The following is a 25,509-nucleotide window of genomic DNA, read 5'->3' as shown; positions in this document are numbered from 1 at the left end:
CCTCGCTGCAGTGGAAATTGTTGGTCTTAATCTCTCTCTGCATCACCGAGACTTAGATATGTGATGAACTGACAGCAGCTGAGTCAAAAACAAAGCCTTCTGGGAAAGCTAGAGTTTGTTTCTTCCAGAATCTGAAAGGAACCTATTTGGCAACTTGCCATTCCAACAGCATGACTGTGTGGCATCCAGCATGCTAAAAATGTAGATGAGGTTCTTGTAAAATAAAGTCTTACAATGACAACTAGCTCATTGCTTAATACACTCTAATTTGAAGAATACTACATCAAGTGTCTTATTTATGTTAACAAACTCTTAAGTGGGTATGACCCAGAATGTGGGCAGGACCATCCATTGGAATATAGGAACTAGTGGAATTTCAACTTATATATTAATGCAATCTCTTCTATTTGAATGTTTATCTTTAGTAAGTTCTTAATGTCGATAACATATCAGTGTAGTTGTACATGTACAGAATTTATCGGTAAATGTACATATACTTGGGGTCTGTGATCATAATTTTTATAGGTAAGGCATGTAATCAAGAAGTTTTTGAGGACCACCCCAGTGTTCTAGTGGTTAAGTTCAGTGTGCTCCACTTCAGCAGCCCAGGTTCAGGTCCCAGGAGGGGACCTACACCACTCATCTGTCAGTGGCCATGCTGTGGCGGCAGCTCACTGACAAAAACAGAAAGATGAGCAGTTGAAGTTAGCTCAGGGCAAATTTTTCTCAGCAAAAAAAAAGAAGAAGAAGAAGGTTTTGAAATAAAGGTTTATACAAAGTCTGACATTAGTAGGTGTTTAAAAAGTTATGTAACAGTCTTTACCACTATCCATGAAAAAAATGTCCATTTACAAGCTGTTACTTTTTAATATAAATTTGAAATTTTGATAAAATTGGTTCCAGTTCCCTAAATCTTTACTCTCTACCTTTTTCTATAAAGCTTAATTCATATTTACTGTGATCACTTTATAGAGAATGGGTGTAATATGCTACCAACATTCAAAAGAAACATTCCTAAGGGCTGATGCAAAGTCAAACCACAAATCCAACTGAAGATCTTGACATCCTTTATAGCAGTGGACCAAATCTCAGCTACATCAGCCAACACTTTCACAAGTTTTCATGGAACAAACAGAGACAAATACCAAGTGCTAAGTAAACAAGTTCCACCTCACTTCCTTTAGGCAGTGCTGTCATAAGCATGGTTAAAGTCTCACTTTCAAGTCTGAGATGATGCTAGAAATATGCTTTCCCCACCAAAAATGTGGAAATGAACTGTGAAAGATGTCTTCTCCATGCTCCTCAGGGTAATCTCTCCCAGAGATTGGCAGGTATTTGGGGATCTCTCAGGGAGTTTTCTTTCCCATTGGCAGTTCTTTTTCTTTCTCTGGTGGTTAGTGATGAAAGGTTATAGACTGAGTGTTTGTGCCACGGAGCCCTGGCCACCCTGCCTCCCTCTCCCCACCGCCAAAATTCGTATGTTGAAACCTAACCCCCAGTGTGATGGTATTAGGAGGTGGGGCTTTTGGGAAGTGATTAGATCATGAGGGTGGCGTCCTCATGAATGAGATTGATGCCCTTATAAAAGAGGCCCCAGAGAGCTCTCTTGCCCCTTCCAGGATGTGAGGATTCAGTGAGAAGATGGCCAGCTATGAACAGGAAGCAGGCTCTCACCAGACACCAAATCTGCTGGTGCCTTTATCTTGGACTTTCCAGCCTCCAGAACTATGAGAAATAAATCTTTGTTGTTTAAGCCACGTAGTCGATGATATTTTTGTTATACTACCCCGGATGGACTAAAAGAGGAAACATAGTGTGTTAAGCCCCACAAATCTCTGCAAAGACACCTAGAGACATCAGAATCTTTCAAGATTACTTTGGAGAAATGTACTACCACCCTGACTCCATTCTAACAATTTCCCTGTGACCCAGCAGGCCTGGCAACCTAAATCATGGTACTCTGCAAAACATACTCTTTCACAAATGAATGTCCAAGGCAATGCTTCCCAACCATTTATGAGTCATAAACTCTGTATCAGAAATCATTCTAAATGTTCACCGAAACATTTCACTTTCCTTCAGGGCACCAGGAAAACTACATTTCTCAACTTTTTAAACTCTAAATGGGGCTATGTGACAAGTTCTGCCCAATGGAAAGTACAAAGAAGTGAAGTAAGCCACTTCCAGGCCAGGACCTAAAGTGTCCTACAGAATCATCCCTACTCTTTCTCTATCATTAGCTAACTGAATGCAGAGTGTCCAATGGAGGACTCCGAAGAGGCGATGGAGAAAGGCAAATCACTAAAGAAGAGAAACTGAGTCACAACTCATGAAAGAAGAAAGTGATGTTGGACTTCCTTAAAATTAAAAATCTCTGCTCTGCAAAAGCACTTTTAAGAGAATGAAAAGACAAGACACAGATCCAGAGAAAATATTTGGAAAATATATATCTGATAAAGGACTTATAGCCAAAATACACAAAGAACCCTTTAAAATCAACAATAGAAAAACAAACGGCCCAAGTAAAAAAGGCACAAAATCATTTGTCATTAGGGAATTGCCAATTAAAATAAAAATGTGATACTTCCATATACATATTCGAATGGTTAAAATCCAAAAAACTTGTGCTGAGTTTCAAGGGTGGCTCAGAAAATGGTGGAATCAGACCCCAGACGCTGCTGCTGCAACCACTCTTGGCAGAAGCAGCACAATCTTGCAGGATCTCTTGGGATCTCGGTGTTCTACCAGGATTGCAGGGGAATCCTGGGATGAGAAACACCTGGGTTCTTCCCTCTCTCCACCCTGACTCCTGGCAACCCGCTGATCTTTTTGCTGTCTCCATACTTTTGTCTTCTCCGTAGCATCCTATATGACTGGGGTTTATGGTGTGTGACCTTTTCAGATGTCTTCTTTCAGCCAGTAATATGCATTTGGGGTTCTCCTCATGTCTCTGTAGTTCATCTCTTTTTGTTGCTGAATGGCGTTCCCATTGCCTTGATGTATCCCAGTTTATGTATCTTCTTGCCTATTGGGGGACATCTCGGTTGCTTCCATGTTTGGGTAGTTATGAATAAAGCTCCTGTAAACATAAAAAAAATCCAAAAAACTGACAATATCAGTTGCTGACAAGGATGCAAAGCAACAGGAACTCTCAGTCATTGCTGGTACTTACAGCTATTTTGGAAGACATTTTGGCAGCTTCTTGCAAAGCTAAACCCCGCTTTACCATATGATCCAATAACTGCACTCCTGGGTACTTACCTAACCAAAAACTTATGTCCACACAAAAACCTGCACATGAATGTGCAGCTGAATTCATAATCATCAAAAACTGGAGGTGGCTGGGCAATTCTCCAAAGGCGAATGGATAAGTAAACCATGATACATGCACGTACTGGAATGTTATTCGGTAATAAGGAAAGGATGTGATATATGGAACTATGAGGAGACATGTATTAATCTTGGATGCATGTTGCTTCTTGAAAGAAATCACTGTGGGGGCGGGGGCTGCTGACTTTATGGTTTCGATTGTATCTCATTCAGAAAATGCAGAATTGGTGGGATGGTAGAAAGATTGGTGGTTATGGAGGGAGGAAGAGTTGAACAAGTGAAGCACCTGAGATATTTCGGGACATTGAAACTATTCCATATGTTACTGTAATGTTGGTTATGTGACACTGAATTTTTTGAAACCCGTAGACTTTTACAGCACAAAGAGCGAACTTGAATGCACACAGATTTTAAAAACATGATTTAGGAAGTCAGGGGATCTCAGCATGGAATGCAGGATGTGGCAAAGTAATGTAACTGTATTACAAATATCCGAAACAACTTCACAGAAGGGAACAGGGGCAAAAGGTGCTGACCTGAATAACCAGAAATGAGTAGAATCTGTAAGACTAAGGCAAAAAACTGATGTAAGTACTAAACTCTTGCTGATAAAGCTGTCTACCCTAGGGATACATAAAAATTAACAATTCTGATACCACTATACACAGTGGTACAATTAAGAAAATAAACGGCAGTTGAGGGGAGCCAGGTTTCCCATTATTGGAGTGGGAGGTTAGAAATAAACAAGAGGAGGAGATTAGAATGATCCATGTGGCAATAATGGATTAGAGTTGGAGCTATCAGTATGAACTTATGTTTAGTGTAATATAGATACAGATGGTGACCTACAGAAAAATTTATTTATATATGTATATACATATACATTTCCTTACTCTGTCAGCTGATCCTGTAGCAACAGCATCCCTAACACCCAGTTGTTATTTTCTAATATCATTGTCCAATAACAGGAACCAGGGTCCCTTGGAGATGTGGCTGATTCTGGGACTAGGGCAGGAATATACAGTATAAGCCTAGAGCATCTTGTGGGACCAGTAAGGAAGTGCTCAAAAAAAAAAAAAAATAGAACCACAATGACAAGATACGAATAAATAAATAAATGAGGAGACAGAGACAAATCTTTCATGCAGAAGAACTACCAATAATTTTCATAGATCCTGAACCCTCAAAAGAGGTGAAGCATAAGTCCCCACTCCTTAAGTGTTTGGGCTGCACATAATAACTTCCTTCCAAAGAGTAAGTAAGTATGGAAAGAGGAAGCCAAGGGAAGAGTAACTTTACAGTGGAAACACAACAAAAACCACCTCTGCCAGGCGATTGAAGTGATCACCAGCAGGGATAAGTTATGTTGATGGAATGTACCCTTGATACAAGGCAATGAAAATGGCACTTTATCTCTGTGATCTTCCTCCCAAATACCCATATCCTCAGGGAAAAAACAAAAAAAGAAAGAAACTGAGTCATTAATTACCTACGTGGAGCAGGACACGCTCTCCAACCTCCCCAACCAAACTGAACCAGTCATACGTGAGAAATAAATCTCTAGGCCACAGAGATTTTTAGAGTTGTTTGTTACAGCAGCTAGAAAAGCTGACTAATGCAGATTCCTTTGAAAAGATGATGAAAGACATGTTCCCTTTTAACATAACAATACAAATATGTCCATACATACAAAAGCCGGTATGCAGATTTCAGGAGGCGATCCATGGACCCCAGGGGAGAAATCCTGTAGCCAGAGTCAGCACAGGGCCCTGCCTATCCCCAGAGGTGCTTTGAAATTCTTCCACCATCATTTATGGTGAATAATTTTTATCTGAGGTTTGATTGATTTGGTAGTTTCCCTTTCATCATGGCCTAAATAATTTAAAATCCAGGTCATCTCTAGCTCATAATTCCCAGAAGAACAGATGCTGCATGGCAGGCAGCAGTTCTGGACATCTTTCTCCTTCTCACTGGGAGAAACTGAGCTTTGGTGCTGAATTGGCTCCCCAGAACTGAGGACGGCTGAGAGCGATGGAGTTTAACTGAACAGATTTTCTAGCTTCAACCATGCCAATAAAATATCATTTTCAATATGGTTCCTCTATCTGTCCCCCTTTTATGTTTTCAGACTTGAGTAGGTTTACAAAATTGTACCTGATGTTGAGAAGCAACTGTAAAGCAACCACACTCCAACACTAATATCGCACAAGTAATCACGATGCTGGCCATAGCCCTGCTCACACTCACTTCACTCTCCCCAGTGCGCCCTCACTCACCTTGTATTATAATCAGTATCTGTGATGCCACTTCCCCTCCCTCCTCAACATTAATCATTGGGACCTGGTAATAAAAGCAGTATTAGTATCAACTGTATGATTTGGCTGCATTTTTTGTTTTTAAAGATTTCATTTTTCCCTTTTTCTCTCCAAAGCCCCCCGATACATAGTTGTATATTCTTAGTTGTGGGTCCTTCTAATTGTGGCATGTGGCACGCCACCTCAGCGTGGCTTGATGAGCAGTACCATGTCCGTGCCCAGGATTCGAACTGACGAAACACTGGGCCGCCTGCAGCACAGCGCGCGAACTTAACCACTAGGCCAAGGGGCTGGCCCATGATTTGGCTGCATTTTTAAAAGAAATTTATAGGGCATGGTTTTGAAATTTTCCCAATGTATTTTTGTTTACATTATTTGTAGAAATAAATGTGTGTTTACTTATATATCTGCTGTTTGTGAATTACTTAATTATTTACTGGTAATCTGAGCAGCTTTCCTAACCAGCAAACACCATGTGGCTCTACTGACAGTTCTAACTAAATCGCGATGGCTAGAAGCCCAGGTTTTCCCAGATTTCCTCTCCCTCAAGTAGTTCTTGGAATTACCAGAGAGACTTGTATATATCAAGAATCAACCAGCCAAATCTGGACCATCCACAGCTTCCAGGTCCCATTAGCTCCCTAGAGTGGCCTCTCTAAGCTCGATTAGGCTCCTATGCTGATGCTGCCAGAGGAAATGAGAATGTGCTCAACCCAATGCTTCTGGACCTACAACACACCTGCCCCACCTTTAAGTCAGAAACCCATGTGGCAATTCCTCCGACAGAAGATGACCCTTTCTACCTATTGCCCTTCTGGAGATGGGGGCTGGGAAGAAGCAGGTACAAAAGTAAGAGTCATGAACCCAAAAGTGTAAAGACTTTTAGTGATACAACTCTCAACTCACACACACACACCGACTCACCTTTTCCCAGTGGAGCTGGGTCAGGCCAATCCCCAGCTTCAGCTGTTATGCTGGAGTCAGAACTTCCATTCCCCAAGACTTTTTCACAGGAGGTCCCCCAATCACTGTATCCTTTGCTTCCTGCAAACGAACCCATGGGAGAGAAGTGTCACTTTGTTCTCATTACCTTGACTGCACCTAAGCCCCAGCATCTTTGGTGCAGTCAACGTAACTCGGTAAGTGCTCCATTGCACGCTTACATAGTCAATAATAGACATGAACTGGTTGTATAATAATGAGACTATCTTCAAGTTTCCTATGAAAATTACTCTTATTTTTTAATCATCCTTTATATTTTTATTCTCAGGAAAAATAATGCACACTCATTTATGTATGTGCTTATGCTTAAGAATATCATTGAGCCCCTATATGCTGAAGAGGAAATCAATATTCAAGTAGAAACAGAAGTTAGAAATGAAATTTTTCTTCCAAATTTGTTCATTGTTAAGAGTATATTGCTTATTCCATTTTGATAAACAGAAAATTAGCTTTATCAACAATATTATGGAATTCTAACTACGAACAATTTGCCTTGTCCATATAAATGATCAATTTCCAAATTGATATTACTGATACTACTAGTCCATTTTTCAAGGTCTGAAGGAAGAGATTTGAAGACAGTATGAAAAGGTCAGTGACTATTAATGCAGTTTAAGAATACACAGAAAGTGATTGTCGGAAAAACGTTAGCATTTCGTTCATCTTACACAAATCATTAAGTATAGAATATTGAGAGGCCAGGTTATTTTGAACACTAAGAAATATAGCTTCCAGATTTAGTAATCTCATTTTAATTCATTGTTTAAGAACAGTTAATGGTGTTGGGTATTTGTTTAACCTACTAGCGGAATAGAATACATTGTAAGAGACCTTCTGGGTTTTAGTTAGCTTCCAAAATAATTTGAAATACAATGTAGAAATTTGTACACTTCTTATGTTTTCTTCATCTATTCAGTATTTCCTTTGTAATGAAATGATACTAATGACTTGTATTTGTATAACACTTCATAATTTTCAAAGCACTGTCAAATCCATTGTTTCACCTGACTTTCCAACATCCCTGTAAAAAAGTCGAGCAGAATAAGTATAGGCAGGAGTCAGGAGGCTTGGTGAAACCAACAGAAATAGAAAATTGGAGCCTAGAAATCAGTTTTACAGAATCTCAGTCAAAGTCTTTGTATCCCCAACTTCCCTAAGCCAAATAAGCCTAAATTTGAATTTGGCTTTAGATTCCTGAGTAACTTTTGGCAATTTAGTTATCATTCCGAAGCCTCAGTTTCCTCATCTATAAAATGGAAAAATTTCTCACAACTTCTTTAAGGTTTTTGTGAAGATTTATGTAAGAACATATATGTAAAATTACCAAACCCTGTTTAAGAACTCAATAAATATTTGTTCTTTTCCTCTCTCTTTTATTATTTCCAGAAATTCCAGTAACACCAGCACAATCCCCTTGAATATGAATTTTTGTGAAACCACAATCAGTATCCATCTGGAACTAGGAAGAGATTCAGCTGGGAAATTATGTTGGGTAGGAAATTCAGTGGAGTGGGGCTGTCTGCTGGAAAGTTCTGACACTTCTCTGAGTTCTGTCCTGCGCAACTCCATGAGACAGCTTGCTTCATCTGCAGATATCTCCAGGGACAGCCTGTTGTGAGAGATTCACTCCTTCCATCCACCTAGTCATGAATGCCCTTGGCCTGCATCACCCTACTCAGTTTGATTTAAAAAACCCTGTGGCTTAGCAGTATAGGAAGGGAATTCTTTGGCTTTTGGCTGGACCCCATATAGCTACAGAGCACTATTTTGGCACTCTAATTCCCATCTGGAGTTCTCTGAGATTTCAAGGTGCCATATGATGGAGGAGTCAGTGTACTATAGCAGACAAGCAGTGGCCAGGATGAGGGAAACATGAGCCTTCATCAATATCTAAGTGTTGACTCAATGAAGCCTTTTCACCTCTCTGAGCTTCCTAATCTTCATGTACAAAACAAAGAGGGGGAAGATATAGTAGACCCATCTTTCCAATCCTGTGAGCCTAAGATGCAAAGGGGCCTTGGGATTTGGCCCCAGGATGTCAAAGAACAAAATCCCATAAAAACCAATAAAAGAACAAAAACAACATGGGAAAGCTAAGGTGGCAAAAGGGTTAATGACATCTGTCATTTGCCAAGGTGTGAAACAGGGCCTGAAAGACTTATCAAGTGGCCAAGAAGAGCATTGAAAGGAGCCCTAGATGAGAGAAGTAGTTTTGGGAAAAACAATTGGGTGTGGTATGGGAGAGGGAAGTCGAGGCAAGCAAACCTTCAAAGAAATTTGAGCGTTGCTTTGAAGAGACAGAATGAGATAAGAGCTCCTTCTGCAGAAAAATTTGCTTTGGTCACAAGGAGAAAAGGTTTTGGCTGGCCTGCTTATTCTGGGTCCCTCCTTCATACCAACCATCTTGCCATTCATTGCCAAACTATTCATCCTGATTCACCCTAATGTGCCTGGGGGATCTAATGAAAGGCTTGTAAATGAGGTATAATTTGACAGTCTTAGGAGAAGAGTAGGAACTTACAGCGGGTGGGGCCCATTGAACTCCAAACAGAAGGAAGGACAGAGAACATCTATTTATGGAGCAGCTCTTTTGTTGTAGATCTCATGTAAGGTGCATTGAACGCCTCTCGTATAAACTGCACACCACCACCAGGTGGTAATTATTATCCCCATATTACAGATGAGGAAGAAGAGACTCAGAGAGGCTACATAACTCAGTGGTTACTGGGATCCTAATTTTAAAACCTCCTAACTTTAAAACCTACACTAAGTCCATTATGCAATTTCTCCTTTCCCTCCATTGAGAGCAACATGTGCAAAGCCACAGAGTTGCAAAAGGATAAGGTTTATTTGGAAAGCACTGCCTATGCCTTCTCTGTATGAACAGAAGTACAGTTGGGTAATGTGACAGTTGGAGATGTGATTCAAAAGATAGGTTGAGGGGGCCAAGTGGCTAAGTTCTCGCGCTCTGCTTTGGCAGCCCCGGGTTTCGCAGGTCCAGATCCTGGGCGCGGACATGACACCACTTATCAGGCCATGCTGAGGTGGCGTCCCACTTAGCGCAACCAGCAGGAGCTACAACTAGGATATACAACTATGTAGTGGGGGGGCTTTGGGGATGAGGAAGGAGAAGAAAAAAAAGAAAATTGGCAACAGATGGTAGCTCAGGTGCCAATCTTTAAAAAAAAAGAAAGATGGGTTGAGGCCAGACTAGTAGTGGTCTTGAGAGTTTTAATGGAATCTGTGAACAATGAGAGACCAATGAAGCTTTGAAAGGATGGCAGAAGACAGACATGTTGACAGCTGACTAGTCTGGTCTCTGGGCATGATGCCTGGCACTGCCTCACCCCTCATGATGTATTTACATAATGTTACCAGAATCACTTTTGTTTTTGAGAAATGTCATCATCCAGAAGAGGTTTCGGTCTTCCCAAGCTACCTTGGTCCAGAGGTCTAAAGGTGGCAAGCCCATTCCTCCAGTTTAAATGGGTAAAGAATGCAGATGTAGACACTCTGCCTGTCTTACCTAGAAGACTCCAGTCAAGACAACATTCTCTTAAAAGATTTTTTTTTCCTTTTCCCCCCAAAGCCCCCCAGTACATAGTTGTATATTCTTCGTTGTGGGTCTTTCTAGTTGTGGCATGTGGGACGATGCCTCAGAGTGGTTTGATGAGCAGTGCCATGTCCACGCCAGCGGAGCGCGCAAACTTAACCACTCGGCCATGGGGCCAGGCCTGAGAACATTCTCTTTAAATAACTCTTCCTTGGTAGGGACCACAACAGGAAGTCTCCATACCCAGTAGCACTCAGAGAGTCTTCCTTTCCCCGTTTGAATCTTGGCCTCATGTTTCTTTCATGTTTTATGAACCATACCCCCAGCTTTCTAAACCAGGACCAGCCTGTTGTAAGGTGCATTTTTTTCATCTTGCTGTATATAAGAAAATCAGAAGCTCATGTGTAAAAAAATAAATAAAATGACAATGATAATAATTATGGGACCAGTGCCACATGACAGCAGGAATAACAGCATTCAAAATCCTTTGAGTGCAGAAGTCTTACTTGTTTTATGGGTCGACACATGAAGCTAGTCTTAAAAATAAAAAATAAAAATTGTTTCTTGCAGCTCAGATTTCATAAGGAAAAAAATTGCATCTTTAATTAAGATTTATGGGCCTCAGTAGGGCCCGGCAAGAAGAGAGAAATGGCTCAAGAGTGTAAAAACCAACAGTTAAAAATGGAGAAATATGATTAAGGGCCTTTAATTCCTCCTGCCTCTTTTACAGGCCTTCCAGTGGCCCCAGGCAAAAACAGGCACTTATTGTCTTTAAAACAGCATTATTCTTGGCATAAAATGTTTATGAATCAAGATGAAACTTGTAAGGAATAATAATATCAACCTTACTTGAAAGGCTTCTCTTGCTAGAAACAGCACTTAGTTTAATGGGAGAAAAATTCCTTAAGAGAAAAAATATGCGTATAAGTTGATATATAAGGGAAGATGCGTATAAACTGATCTGTTGTCTGGTGTTAGTTTAGCACCTTTCAGTTCCCCTAGTAGCTTATGCTTGATCTCGCTGGATCTTTGAAGATCTGCCTTAAGAGGTGGTCAGGGCAGGTATTAAGATCTCTACTTTGAAGATGAAGATTCTTTTTCAAGACTTTAGGTTACTTGTTCAAAGATGGGAAAGGAACATAAATAGAAGTTTGATTCTAAATCCAGTGCTCACTCCACTATATCATAGTACGATTCCTCTAAGAGTTTGTGCATGTTATTTCTACATCACGTATACATTTTTAAAATTTCATAAGGATCATTTTCGAAAAGCATAATGAAGAAACCCTCATACTATGTATTTCAACTCTCTAATTATTGAAACTAAACAACAAGGATACCTCGTACATTGATATTTAAATGTGTTCATGGAATAAAATGCATTTAATTTGATACAGAAAATGCAATTCATTAAGGTTCAGCCTGAGTCCCTCCTCAACACATTGTTTGAGGATCACATCTGAGAGCAAATCATTCCAAGAATACCTGTAGTCATTATTGCCCCTACCATCACAATGACAATTAATTATTCAATCACACATTTGCTATTTTACCAAGAAAATATTCTATCTCTTCTTTCTGTACAAATAGTGTAAAATGTTTTGGAGAAGGGACTGTGTCATTATCTGTTGTTATTCTAACTAAAATTGGGAATGCTGTCAGTATTTGATTTGTCAATTAAGTAGGACTTGCTTTAATTTTTTTAATTACTTCCTTAATACTTCAAGGCATGCCCTCTTCATCTCGTACTTTGATATTAATACAAAGCCATTCCTTTCATGATTGCATAGCTTTAATTTATCATTCAATACATCTTCTCAAATTCAAGTTCCAATCTGGTTCTAGCTCTACCACCCACATGACCAGCCTGTTGCTTCCATTAGGAAAGGGGGAACGTCTGTGGTTGTCCACATTCGGTACTTAAATTTAACAACCTTCATTTGCTCCAAAGACTCACAAGTCTGATTGTCACTCTTCCAACAATCTCAACTTTCCAGAAAGGGAAGGGAACCCAAAAGGTAGATGAAAAATGCTTTCCAAAGGGAATTCAACGTACTGATTTTGCACAAAAGCAGTTCTTATGTTCTCATTGCTCTCTCTTGATGAATCACTTTAGAAAATATCCTTATAAAGGTGCTTCTTAAATCAATATCTCTAGCTCCAAGACTGCTCCAAAACACCAGCTCTAAAGAGCCACCTGCTTGAGAGACATTGCCACCTGTATAGCTAACCAGCAACACAAACTCATTATATCTAAAATGAAATTCATGATTATGTCCACTAAACTCTCCTTTCTTATATCCTCTCACAGTACTTGCTTTACTCATTCCAGTTCTTTCATCTGAAATACCTACATTTCTGTCAATATCCCTTCCATTTTTCAATGATCAGCTTGAATCTCATCTCCTCAGTGCAGACTCATGATCCCTCCAGCTAAAAATGATCTCATTCTCTTTTGAACTTCTAAAACCTACTGTAATTCTAATTGTTACCCAAGCATCTAAAACCAGTTATCTGTATGATGTCAACAGAAACGCCTTTTTTGAAATATCTTTGCTTCAGTTTCATAAATAAAAAAGGAGTTTTTAAGGGGAGCTGCTTCCAAAGTGAGTTGTGCAAGATGATCTGGTGAGATGCAGAAAGAAAACATTAGAATTTCTATTTAAATCTACGTTAAAGGTAGGAAATTAATTTTATCTATATCTAATATAAAAATTGCCTGCATTGAACCTTGTGTGAAAAAGTCTCATGTGCCACACAATTCACAGGATTCCTCACAAAAGAGCAGAAATTTCTCAAAGCCAGAGTGGACAGTGAGAGCCTCATTCTTCCATTTACTGTCCAAGTAAGGCCATGTGGTGCAGTTCATTTGTACCTAATTAAGTGGATTTGTGGGTAATGTTGTCTATTGTTAGCTACATTAACTCTACAATAAGACAAATTCCCTTAAAATATTTCTTCCAAACTTATTTGGAAGAAATAATTTGAAGTTAATAGCAATAATGGAATAATTCTGAATGATTGATAAGGAAATGTCAGAGCTGAAATATCCATGTGTGGTATAAGATCTTCATCAGTAATATTGAGACAAAACAATGAATTATATAATTAGATCTATTTGCAATATAGACTTTTAACCTCATCTTAGTATATATAGAGAGACTTGAGATATGGCTATTAATAGTTATGATATCATATTTGGGGAGACATTTTATAATATTGTATATTTTACCTTGTATCCTTTGAAAATTACATTTTGAGTAGGTTTCTTTTTTTAATTTTTTTAAATTGCAGTAACATTGGGTTATAACAATATATAGCTTTCAGATGTACATCATAATATATTTTGAATTCTGTGTAGATTACATCATGTTTACCACCCAAAAACTAATTATATTCTATCCCCTCACATGTGAGCCTAATCACCCCTTTTGCCCTCGGCCTCCCCTTCCTCTATGGTAACCACCAACCAAATCTCCATTGCTATGTGTTCGTTTGTCGTTGTTTTTGTCTTCTATGTTGAGTAGGTTTCTAATGTTCATAATCTATTAGTACTGTAATGTCTTTTATAGTTTATAAATAAATAAATATTTATATACCATGGTTGCTTTTGCTTTGTTTGTTTCTTTTTACTGACTGACAGACATGCACAACAACATAATTTGGAGACCGCTTCCCTGGAGACCTGATTCTCTCACCCAGCTATCCAGGGCCTCTGGTTAGCTCACTGGTGGAGAGGTGCTGGTGCTTATGTAGTGCCAAATCCCTGGCATCTTACAGAAATGCAGGATGATTGGGCAACCCAACACTGCTGGCTTGGATCTAATGCTTCCATCAACACCACTGCTGCCAGTTGTACAGATCTCAGCCACATTCTATAGAAAATCTGCCAGGCATCAAATGTTGTGGCATTTTAATGGTACAATGCATTCAGTTGACATCCATATTTTCTCCACATGACCCCAGAGTAGCAAGGTCAGAGGGTAGCAGAAAAGCCCAGAACCAGAACTTCTCAACAATGATTAGTCCTGCTCTTCATTATGTCAAAAATACAATATCTTGCCAAAACCACTGCTTCCTTAGCTCTGATAAATTTTCTCTCTTGGGACCTTATATATTCTTCCCTTTCCTCTAGCTGTGATTAAGTTCACCAAATACCATCAGACATATTTTAATAGCTATGAACCCAAAAGGAAGTGGTAAGACTCCCAATTCCTTTCTGCCAAGAGTTTTAGCTCCCTTTTTAAAGTTTCAAGGACTCAGAAATGTGGGGAAGATGCTCCCTTCCAAGCTCCACATGGCAATATCCAAAACACAAATGAAAGTAGAAAGGTTAGAAGAAGCTAGACTCCTACCTCCTCCATTTATATCCTTAAAGTCCCAAACTCTTGCCAGGCATGGGCCAATTACATGGCTCTTCCCATTGTCTTGATGATAAGCTTCATAGAGGAGAAGGGAAAACAGTATAGTATGCAGTTTTGGGGCACAGGCTCAGGGGCTAGATGGTTTGGATCCACCTCACAAATCTACCACTGACCTGCTGTGTTGACTTTGGGCAATCTGCAAAGCCTTTCTGGCCTCCAATTCTTCTTACTAAAATAAAGAGGAAACTGAGGCACTGAGAATTCAATGAGCTAATTCTTATAAAACACTTTGAACAGAGTTATTTTTCACATTAAAGCACCTAATAAATGTTAGCATTAGGAATTATTATTATCAATTTCATATTTTACAAAAACTTCAAATACCATATATTGCTTTCCATATTTATTTTCTTAATGAATAAATTAAAAATGGCTGAATGACTGAATGATGCATTTTTTTCTCTTATACTATAGTTGTTTTAGAAGTGTGAATTTCCTTCCTTAAACGTAATGTGAGTTCCTCAATAGTAAGATGGTTCCTAACTGGTATTTGCTTTCTAAAGGGTCTCGCCATGCTGCAAATATTTTCTTGCTTCTCGATAAATACGGATTGAACACAAAACAAAAAGAATATCTTCCAAGAAGCCAGTGCATAATTTTTCTTGGTTGGCCTTGGATTTCCATGACTTTAACCAAGAAAAATGACAACTGATAACAGGAGCCTGAAAAATGACACATTTCCTTCTCTCCTATTTAAATTTTACAAGCTTGTATTTTCTGTCTTCCCTCTGGAATTGCCTGTATTCCTCCAAGATGTTTTTACACATCAGGGAACTCCAAGTCATGACTCCAGACGAGATCTTCTAGACCTGCACAGGCCTATCACCAGCACTGCCATGAGGGGAACCACCTACAGTGCCTCTACTGTGTGGCCTCAATCTAAAAACACAAAATAACCAGGAAATCTTTCAATTTGAACAGAGCCCTAGAGACACTCTGCTACCAAGCTGAGAGTAACTGAAAAGGTGAAGCTATTGCAAAGTATAGGAATGTTAAACACAAAAGAAGAAATAGCAAGAGAGGATGTGACCAAGCCCTTCAACATCATGTTATGCTGCCTGAAAATTGATTGTTTCTTTGCTACAAAAAGGTATTCATTCCATGAGATGTGAGCACACAGAGTGGAGTTAGAGAAGGTATTTTTAGAATGTCAGAGAACTATGAAGATTATAAATAGCCTCTAGAAAGCATATCTGATGCCTGGGGAGTGCATTCAATTATATATCTATATGGAATGCTTGAGCAAATGTTATATCACTAATAATATACGCCACTAAGTCCATGGTAAATGTACTCAGGTATCCTATGGCATACAGTCTTGGAGACACCAGTGAGGGACTCTTATTCTTCATGTGTTCTTGGCCCCACATCTGTCTAGGTGCATGTGCCTCTGATAGAACCACATTTTCTGTCTCTTTGGGCAAGAGAGGAAGATATCAAATGTCCATGCTGCCTGATCGGCCAGAGCTGAGAAAATGAACTAGTGATGTGGTGGTTCCCACACGTGTAGTTTTTTCCTGGAATGGTTTGGCAACCGAAACCTCAGAAGTAAGAAATCAATTAGTATATCAGTCAAAATGGATTAGTGCTGCTATGTCAACAAATACCCCAAAAATCTCAGTATCTGAGAGCAATGAAGGTTCAAATCTTGTTCATACTGCATGTCCATCTTGGGTGGGCTGAGAGCTCTGCTCCACTACATACTCACTTCCAGCCCCAGGATGACAGAACAGCCACCACCTGGATATTGACAGTCACTGTAGCATTGGGAAAGTGTGCTCTGGTGGGTCTCATCTGTACTTAAATGCTCTGGCCTGGAAGTGACAGACAACAATTCCTCTCACAACTCATTAGCCAGAATTAGTCACGTGTTCCCACCCAACCATAAGGGGCCCAGTAGGTTTAATTTTCCTATGTGCCTCAAAGGCAGAGAGACAGAAACAATGTGAACATCATTAAGAAATTCCTCAGCCAGCAAAGATGAGCAAATGTCCTATCACAAACTTGAACTTAGCACCAAGGCCAGGGGGTTTGGAGGGTAGACAATCTGATCTTTGCCCTTGAAGAGCTAGCAGTCTTTGGGGAGAAACAGACAGCCATAAAAACAATGTAAGCTAACCAGTAGTGAAGACCATTTACAGTCAGAAGGACTACGAAACCCCAAATTCTAAACCACTCTAATAGCACATAATTTCCTGCTTAATATGCTGCAAACTATAACTGAATATTTCAAATTACACCCTTCAGATCATTAATGGTTCCACATTCCACTCTTAAATTTATTCAAATTACTCTTTTCTAAAAATCATTATGTTATTGGTTATCTTTCTCTTCACTTCTAATATAATTAGTAAAATTAGTTTCCATACAGAGATTATTTTTTACACATACACGAATTTATATACCTATCAAGAATTAGTGAATAAGTAAAGACAGATGAACAATAAAAGCCTCTCGGAGAAACAATGCTTCACAGTGGGGTAGGCTCACTCTCAGCGCACATATATGGGCAAGATTCAAGTTTGTGTTTCTGCGTCACTACTAAGTTTTACCTTCGATTTGGGGGATCGCTTGAAATAAACCCAAAAATGCTCAGTTTTGAAAACACTAAAGTACAAGAGAAATGTATAGAAGAGAGTACATTTTATCCCAACTTCCAGAAACACACAATGTTTCTTTGGAAGTAATATTTGCTCATTAAGTTTCATCATCTGTAAATTGGATGGTAAACTATATTGGATCATCTATAGGGCCCTTTCCTCAGCTCGTGTTTCATTTAGAGAAAAACTACTGTAGCAGTTGGAAGACAAGCAGAGAGGTCATTATGAGCTCAATAGGAATAGAATTAGCATGATCTAAAATGATAGAGGTCAAAAATAATAAACAGTCTCTTCCCACTTTTTTCTAACACACACACACACACAATCTTTAGATTCCCTTTTATTCATACTATTTTTCATTCTAAATTCACATCTTTAAGGGATAAAATTTACAAACATTAACTACGTTTTCCACTTTCGCGTGAAAGAGTAGCAGAACTGGAAGATTACACAGCTAAAAGTTTCTTTTTTTACACATGAATCAAGGATACACTACTTATCAAAGCCATGGTAGATGCTGTGAAATATAAGAAATGTGTCCCAAAGGACTTTGACGGCATTATGCTAAGTGAAATAAGTCAGCCAGAGAAAAACAAATACTGTATGATCTCACTTGTATGTGGAATCTAAAAGCAAAGACACAGACAAAACCAAGCTCATAGATACAGAGAGTGGATTGGTGGTTGCCAGAAGCAGGGGTGAGGGGTGGACAAAATGTGTGAAGGAAGTGAAAAGGTGCAAACTTCCAGTTATAAAATAAATAAGTCATGGGGATGTAACATAACAGCATGGTGAATAATACTGTATTGCATATTTGAAAGTTGCTAAGGGAGTAGATTTGAAAAGTACTCATCATAAGAAAAGATGAAAATTCTATAACTATGTATGGTGACAAATGTTGACTAGACCTTCTGTGGTGATCATTTTGCAATATATACGAATATGAAATCATTATGTTGTACACCAGAAACTTATATAATGTCGTAGGTCAATTATATGTCAATTAAAAAAATAGTAATTAAGAATGTACCCAAAATGTGTTCAGCATATTCTGACATACAGAAGGCTTACTCACATCAATTAATTCATAAAGAATAGAGCAAGCGGGGCCGGCCCTGTGGCCGAGTGGTTAAGCTTGTGCGCACCACTGCCGCGGCCCAGGGTTTCACCAGTTTGGATCCTGGGCACGGACATGACACCGCTCGTTAGGCCACAGTGAGGCAGCATCCCATATGCCACAGCTAGAAGGACCTGCAACTTAGATATACAACTATGTACGGGGAAGTTTGGGGAGATAAAGCAGAAAAAGAAAAAAAAAAGATTGGCAACAGTTGTTAGCATAGGTGCCAATCTTTAAAAAAAAAAGAGCAAGAAAATTAAGAGTGAGATTATGTGTTTAAACAAATAAAATAAGTTCAGAAAAGGCTTATAAGAGGGTTACCCAGACTGACTGCTGAGATACTCCAAGGAGAATCATGAAATAGATCATTATTTGCAAATCTTGAAGAATGAGTTATATGCCAATAGAAGAGGGAGGAAAGGAATGAAAGAAGATGAGATGGTCGTGCTTGCTGAGTAAGCACATAAGTAAACACATTCAATTAAGAACAAGTAGAGGGACTTTTCTAAGCAGGATGGAGTAGCTTAAAGAATAACTAGAAAAGCCTATAAAATATTAAAAGCATATATTTAAAGCCATCAGAAAGCTGCTGATTCAGTGAAAATTAGATGATGCAAGATTACAGAGAGTGAGAACTTCAGAGACACGCTGATGATCTGCAACCATTGTTTTCCTAGGAGTGTTGACAGATTCTGGAAGCAGGAAAAGAGGACGAACATCCAGGCCAGGCTTTGCCTGGTCAGAAGACCACCAGTGGGGACTAGGTAACCAGCAGAGTTGGTGGTCTCCTAGGACTGAAATGACTGTATTAGAGATTTGAGAAAATTCATACATGTCTGATTTCTCCCTCGTGGTATTTGCCAAATTCTGAGGCTACACAAGGTGGAAAGTTAAAGCTAATCAGAAGCCACTGAACAGCAGAGCAGAATTTTTGGCAGCACAGCAGTCTTAGGGGCAGAAAGATTAGCGTTCAGGAACCACGTCTCAGTTGAAAGTTCCCCAAAGATGCACCCAGGAGAGGAGTGACGTGAGGCAGACTGAGCCTTCCAAAAATTGCAACACAGCCTCAAGTGAACTCAGTCCCTGATTGGTACGACTATGATCAGGCACCGCTGAGTCAGCCTGGCAGAGGGAAGGGTGAATCCTCTCAGGAAGACGATATCATCTGGAGTCACTAAAAATTCTTATAGACAGTATCATGCAATAAAAAATAACTAGACAGGCTAAACAACAGAATGATAAAATTGAGAACAAGAAGAAAAAGCAGATAATAACATACAGACAAGATGATCTAGATAATGCCTTCAGAAAGAATAAAAAGAATGATAAACATGTTTTTAAAATAGTCCAAGATGTGGGTAATATGGGTTAAAAATAGAAAATTTCACCAGAACATATAAAAAACACAAAGAATCAATAGAAATTCCAGAACTTAAAAACAAAGTACCTGAAAATAAGAACCCAAAGGATGAGTTAAAACAAGACACAGAACACTAGATTAGATATAGATATAAATAAATATAGATATAGATATATAGATACTAATATAGATGTCATCCAAACTGAAGCACAGAAAATAGGATGGAAAATTCAAAGAAGAATATGTACATAGCAAAAAGAAATATAGTTGGAGATCCAAAATAGGAGTAAGAAAATGGGCAAAAAAATATTTGAAGGATTCATCAACTGTACTTGTACAAACTATTTGTTTAGCTGCAAAGAAAAAAAATTTTAAATAGACCATGTAAAATAATAATAGCACCAAAAACATCAAATATCTAGCAATAAATCTAACAAAGCATGTGTATGACATTAACACTGAAAACTATATTATTGAGAGAAATAAAAGAAAAACTAAATAAATTGAAGACTATACCATGACTGTGGATTGGAAGCCTCAATGTTGTAGAGATATTAATTCTCTTAAGTTGTCTATAGATTCAAGTCAATCAAAGTATAAATCACAACCCAGATGTTTGTGAGCGTAAATTGCCAAGCTTGCTCTAATTTTATGTGGTCATGCAAAGAGCTCAGGATAGTTCAGGTAATCTTGAAGAAGTACAAATCCTTTTCTTGGTCTTCAGCTGAAGGATTTATACTCCAGATGGCAAAACATATTATAATGTTATAATACTTGAGAAAGTGTACTTTTGGCAAAAAGGTAGCAAAACAGACAGAAAGGAGTAGAACAGAACAGAGAATGAAGAAACTCATCCATACCTAGAAGGTCATCTAATTTATGACAAAGATAACATTACTGTACCTTGGGAAAGAGATGGGTTTTTCAATAAAGATGCTCTTGAACAAAAAGAAATCATAAATAAAAAGTCAATTCTAGATGGACTATATATCGAAACATGAACAGAAAACTAATAATTGTTTTAGAGGAATATCTTTATGCCTTTGAAGTAGGCAAAGATTGCCCTAAACACGATATATAAAGTGCTAAAAACAAGGCTGCTAATAATTGAGCTTTATTAAATTTAAGAACTTCAGCTTATGAAAGGAAGCCAAAAGAGTTAAAAGGAAAGCTTCAGAGAGCAAGAAGATATTCATAATACATGATTCCAAAAAAGACTCATGCCTAGCATATATAAAGAACGCCTTTGAATCAATAAGAAAGACAACAGGAAAATGAGCAAAAAATTTGAAGAGGAACTTTTTAAAATCCAAATGACCAAATGATGGATTAACATATGAAAGGGTGCTCATGTTCATTAGATATCAAGGTAATGAAAATTAAATCCAGAACAAGATACAACACCACAGAATAGCTAAAATGAATGATAATGACTGGAACTATCATATTCCACTGATGGGAGTGTAAATTATTAACAGCCACTCTGTCTGCCAGAGCTAAGTATATACATATAGTTTGGAGAAAGAATACTGGTTGCTAAATAAGTAAGTTCACATTTTTTAAATGACTCATTTTATTTTAACACATTATTATAACTGTGCTGCTGTAGCATACGATCACCTAAAAAGTCCAAATATTTGTAGATGTATGAATCAAGTTTTTCCAATGCCAGTTGAGCAAAAAAAGCATCATTCTTCATATTCATGTGTTTATCTTCCATGCCACACACAGCCCTGGGGTTCTGTCTTCCAGCTCAAAATGTCAACTACTATTATGATATGTGTTATTGACAGAGAAGATTTTCTCAACAGACTTCTCTGTGCCAGGAGTAAATGTTTGCAGTGGAAATATTTTTGCTTTTTAACATTAAACATAGCATACATTTCATCTGGGGTCCATGTGTTCTACCAGTGTTCTATGTCACAACAGCTAAAAACTATTTAAAACTTTATGACATTGCCACAAATGTCCATGCTAATATTAATCTTCCAACAAAATTATTTATACTTTATAGAGCATCATGGTAGTTATCTTTCTAAGTTTATCTTCTGACCAGCAGAGATGTCTAAAAAGGATTAAAGACTTCAAGCTGTTAATGGAGATCAGAGATGGTCATACCTCCACACCATTCAGCAGTGGTGACCAACGACCATATAAACAAGGCATACTCATCTTCCGGGGCTCCCTTATTCTGCTATATTGCTCTGTCTACTCTCTCTCTCTCTTTCCACCAAAATTCTACAATCCTCTGTGTTATCAAAAAAAGAAAAAATAGTAAGATAATCCACAGAAGCCATTGCACTATCAGTAATACAAACAATATAAATTGCAGTTATAGTGAACCAATGCTTCACACAAGAGACGGTAGAATTTTTACAGAGATCTAGTTTTCTTGGCTCATGGAAACTGATACTTATATTCCACTTGGGTCAAAGAATGTTTTTACATGTAAGACAAATATGGCTTAAACATTGCCCTCTTCCTGTAAACTCCTTTAAAATCTAAATAGCCTTTAAAGGAATAACATACTCAGCTCTGAATACTTAATGTAGGTTTGATTATCAGATTGCTTTCCTCCAGAAGGAAGGACAGCCTAAGACCACAAGACCGTGAAAATGATATATGGGCACTTACAAGAGGATCCAGAAATTGAAAAGTGGAGGGGTAAGTTGGAAATACAAACATTGCCTCCTTCAAAATTATCTCAGGGACAAAAAAAAATAGAAAAACACACAGATTGCTGTTCTCTGCTTGTGGCTGCCCCTTGAACATAAGAAGCCTTCCCATGTAGCATTGGGGTTGACATCAAAACTATAATAAAAAGATACCGAATCGCTTTCTAAGCCAAACACTGACTGTTAGGCCCCAGGAGTTCAGAAAAGATGAGAGAAAGAGAGGCTTCTTCTGTCTCCATTGAAGCCAGAGTTTACAGCAGCCAAAGTCATTTTACCCCATATTTGGCAAAGCAATGCGAAGGCTGTATCCAATCCTGCAGCTAGACTAATCTCAACTTTCAGCACTGTCTGCAAACAGATTTGGGAGTTGCCAGCTGCCTGACTCCATTGGCCGGGAAAAGTTCTTTAAGCTGAGTGCTGCTCTGTTCCTTACTTTGGTATTGTCTCTGGGCTACTAGGTGGAATAGATAACACCCATAGCACAGGATTTGAGAGGTGGCAAGACGGGCAGGTTCTTCTCTGCCTCATTAGAAGGGGTTTTGGAGAAAGTAAATTCTCTACTAAAATGCAAATGCAAGGAGGAATAGAAACTCCTTACCCGCCCTGAACACCTTTTAGTGAGTTAGTCAGCTCTGGACCTCAGGCCAGCAAGCCACCAGCACTAAGACACCCCCAACTTAAAGATTACAGTGGAAAGGGGAGCGAAAGTGTGAAAACCACCTTTACAGAAGAGCAGGACTGCGTGAAGCAAAGCAAAAGCTTACTACTCTAGTCTTACTACTCTAGATTTTGGGAGAGAAGACAATGAGAGTAGCGGAGAGGAAAATTGTGAAGAATTCTGAGTACTGGCCCTTTAAGATTGATATAGATGTCTCCTTGAGGTAAGAGAATTCAAGTCCTCAGGAGATGCCCTGCCCTAGGGAAAATTTGTCCAAAGACTGGAGACTGTCTCAGAAGAAGATCACCAGCCCTAATTCCCTTGACTCTCCTTATTTCTTCAGTCTACTTCTAACCCCAGAAATGCCAATTCTCATTGGAATCCGGTCTTCTACTGTGCTAACTGAAGTCTGACCCTGACTGAGCTCCCACTCCTGCTTTTTCTTCGCAGACTAAATGTTGGCATCTTTCCCAGGTTTCACTTTCCGATCTTTACCACTTCCTATTTTCGGCTTTGCTAGTCCCATCCCCTGTAAAGATCTTGCCTCCATGAGCTCAGATGGCAATGCACCAGAGACCAACTTTGCTTGCCTCACAGTTTTCCTGCAAGCACCAATTCTGTGGGATGATCCGGGGAGCTGGTGGGCTGGAGGACTGTCCTGGCAGTGGCACCAGAATGCCTGATAAAGAGAAACTGCTTCACGGTCTTCAGGACCAATGGAAAGGGCTAAAGAGGAAGACATCCCAACGCCAAGGACAGAGCTCTGTACCATCCACAGCAGCCCTGGGCACTAGCGGAACCTACCTCGGAAGCCCCTGCCACGCTCATCTCAAAACTTAGCAGCATTTTAAGGGAGCCTGGAAGCTTCAACCTCGCAGTTAAAACATTATTTCAGCTGACAGCTTAAGGGAATCAAGGCATTTCCTTTCCTTTATTTACACATAAAGCACAAAGAAACACAGCAGCTACAAGTCCCAGGGCTCCTGGGAGAGGAGGGCATGATTATTGCCGGGAAATCTTCTCTCTCCAGGAGCAGCTACCAGTCTCACCCTCCTGCTGCCCTCAGCTAGCCGGCTGCCTGGAGGACTGTCTCATTTGGGGGACATTTTCTGGTTTGGGGATAATTTAGTGAGGCAGCAGGGTGGGAGGCAATTGCCATTAAAGGCAGGGGTCAGTACAGAGGTTTGGACCGCAGGCTAATCCTTCAGATCCTTTGAGCTGACAGTGATTTTTCCTCGTGCTGGAAAAAGGAGGGAAGAGAGTTTTCCTCTGTGAGCATCCAAAGGAGAGAAGGGAAAGAAAAGCTGTGAGGTTCACCCCAGGAGGGAAGGAGCAGGCATTCTCAGCTGCCTGTGCTGAGTCTGAATATCCATCCCTCTGTGTGCATGCGTCTGCAGCCATAACACCTACCAGCTCTCAGGGGGAGTAGCTAATGCTATTGTCACAGAACTTCAGGAAGGAACCAGATCCCTATCCACCCATTGGTCTGAAGCTGGAAAAATAAATTTTCTCATTAGTCCAGCCTTATAAGGTTAGAAATCCTCTCATAGAATATTTTCTATAAAACAAATGGAAAAAGAAAAGAATAGAAACAGCTTTGTTAACCAAAATAAAGATGCATTCTACTAACTAACCTAAAGTCCAGTCGTAGGCATGGCTAGCCCTACCCTCTTGGCTCATCTCCTTCTATCTGGGAAGAATACTCAATCATCCCAAGCTCCATAGATCACCAGTCCAAAGCAGAGTTTGGTTGGAACTGCCTCTGAGAATAGCAGGACCAAGACTCTCTCAGAACCTCAACCACTGGTATTGTTGACCGAGAACGTGAACTCCTCGTGGTCTCCTCCTGCAATGAGCAGGCTGTATCTGAAATGTCCAAACCCTGGAAAAGGAAAGCAATGTGTTATCTGCCCCACAGAGGGTCTCCCTTTGGCTTTGGAGTATCTTGAATTATCTTTTAAGTTACCGCTTTCATACTTCCTGGTAGTCTCTTTGACTTCTGTATATGCAATCTCTCATCTAAAGCAATTTTCTGTCTGATCCACTTTCCTGTCACTTGGCTTCCTCACTTAGTGTTCCAAGCTTATATTCAGGCTAAGGGTCACTGACAGTCATGTGGGCTCAATAGCTTTTACAATTATCCCTGGAGGCCTTGTGTCTCAATACAAGTTCTTTATAAATTGAGGGACGCCTCTAATTTCTTATTGTTGCAAAACAATAGCTCTACTCATCCCAACTTCCTCTAGCACTCACTAGGAGGCAGCTCTCAGATCCAGACACTAATAATTATGGGAAGAGCTCTCTCTAGGATACATGGAAAATTGTCCCTTTCTCAATGGTCTTTGTGCTTTAAAGGCCCATAAGGCTGGAGTGTTTTGGGAATGTTAAGGGAGGGGAGAAACATGGGATTGTATTAATAAGGGTTTAGTCAGGGAAGCAGTATCATCACAAGCAGCATGGAACAAGGAATTA

The 25,509-nt window shown here is 39.3% G+C and overlaps 1 long non-coding RNA gene across 1 annotated transcript; it reads right to left on the bottom strand.

The window, feature by feature from the left end:
• Positions 1–2,469: 2,469 nt before the first annotated feature.
• LOC123286941 (uncharacterized) lies at positions 2,470–6,690 on the bottom strand. The gene is made up of 3 exons (XR_006529766.2): positions 6,570–6,690; positions 5,607–5,670; positions 2,470–3,079 (listed from the first exon to the last, which is right to left on the bottom strand). It is a non-coding gene; the product is annotated as an uncharacterized lncRNA (long non-coding RNA).
• Positions 6,691–25,509: the final 18,819 nt, after the last annotated feature.

Source organism: Equus asinus, chromosome 7 (assembly GCF_041296235.1).
Source record: "Equus asinus isolate D_3611 breed Donkey chromosome 7, EquAss-T2T_v2, whole genome shotgun sequence".
NCBI lineage: Eukaryota > Metazoa > Chordata > Mammalia > Perissodactyla > Equidae > Equus > Equus asinus.
This window is presented reverse-complemented; position numbering and strand designations above follow the sequence as displayed.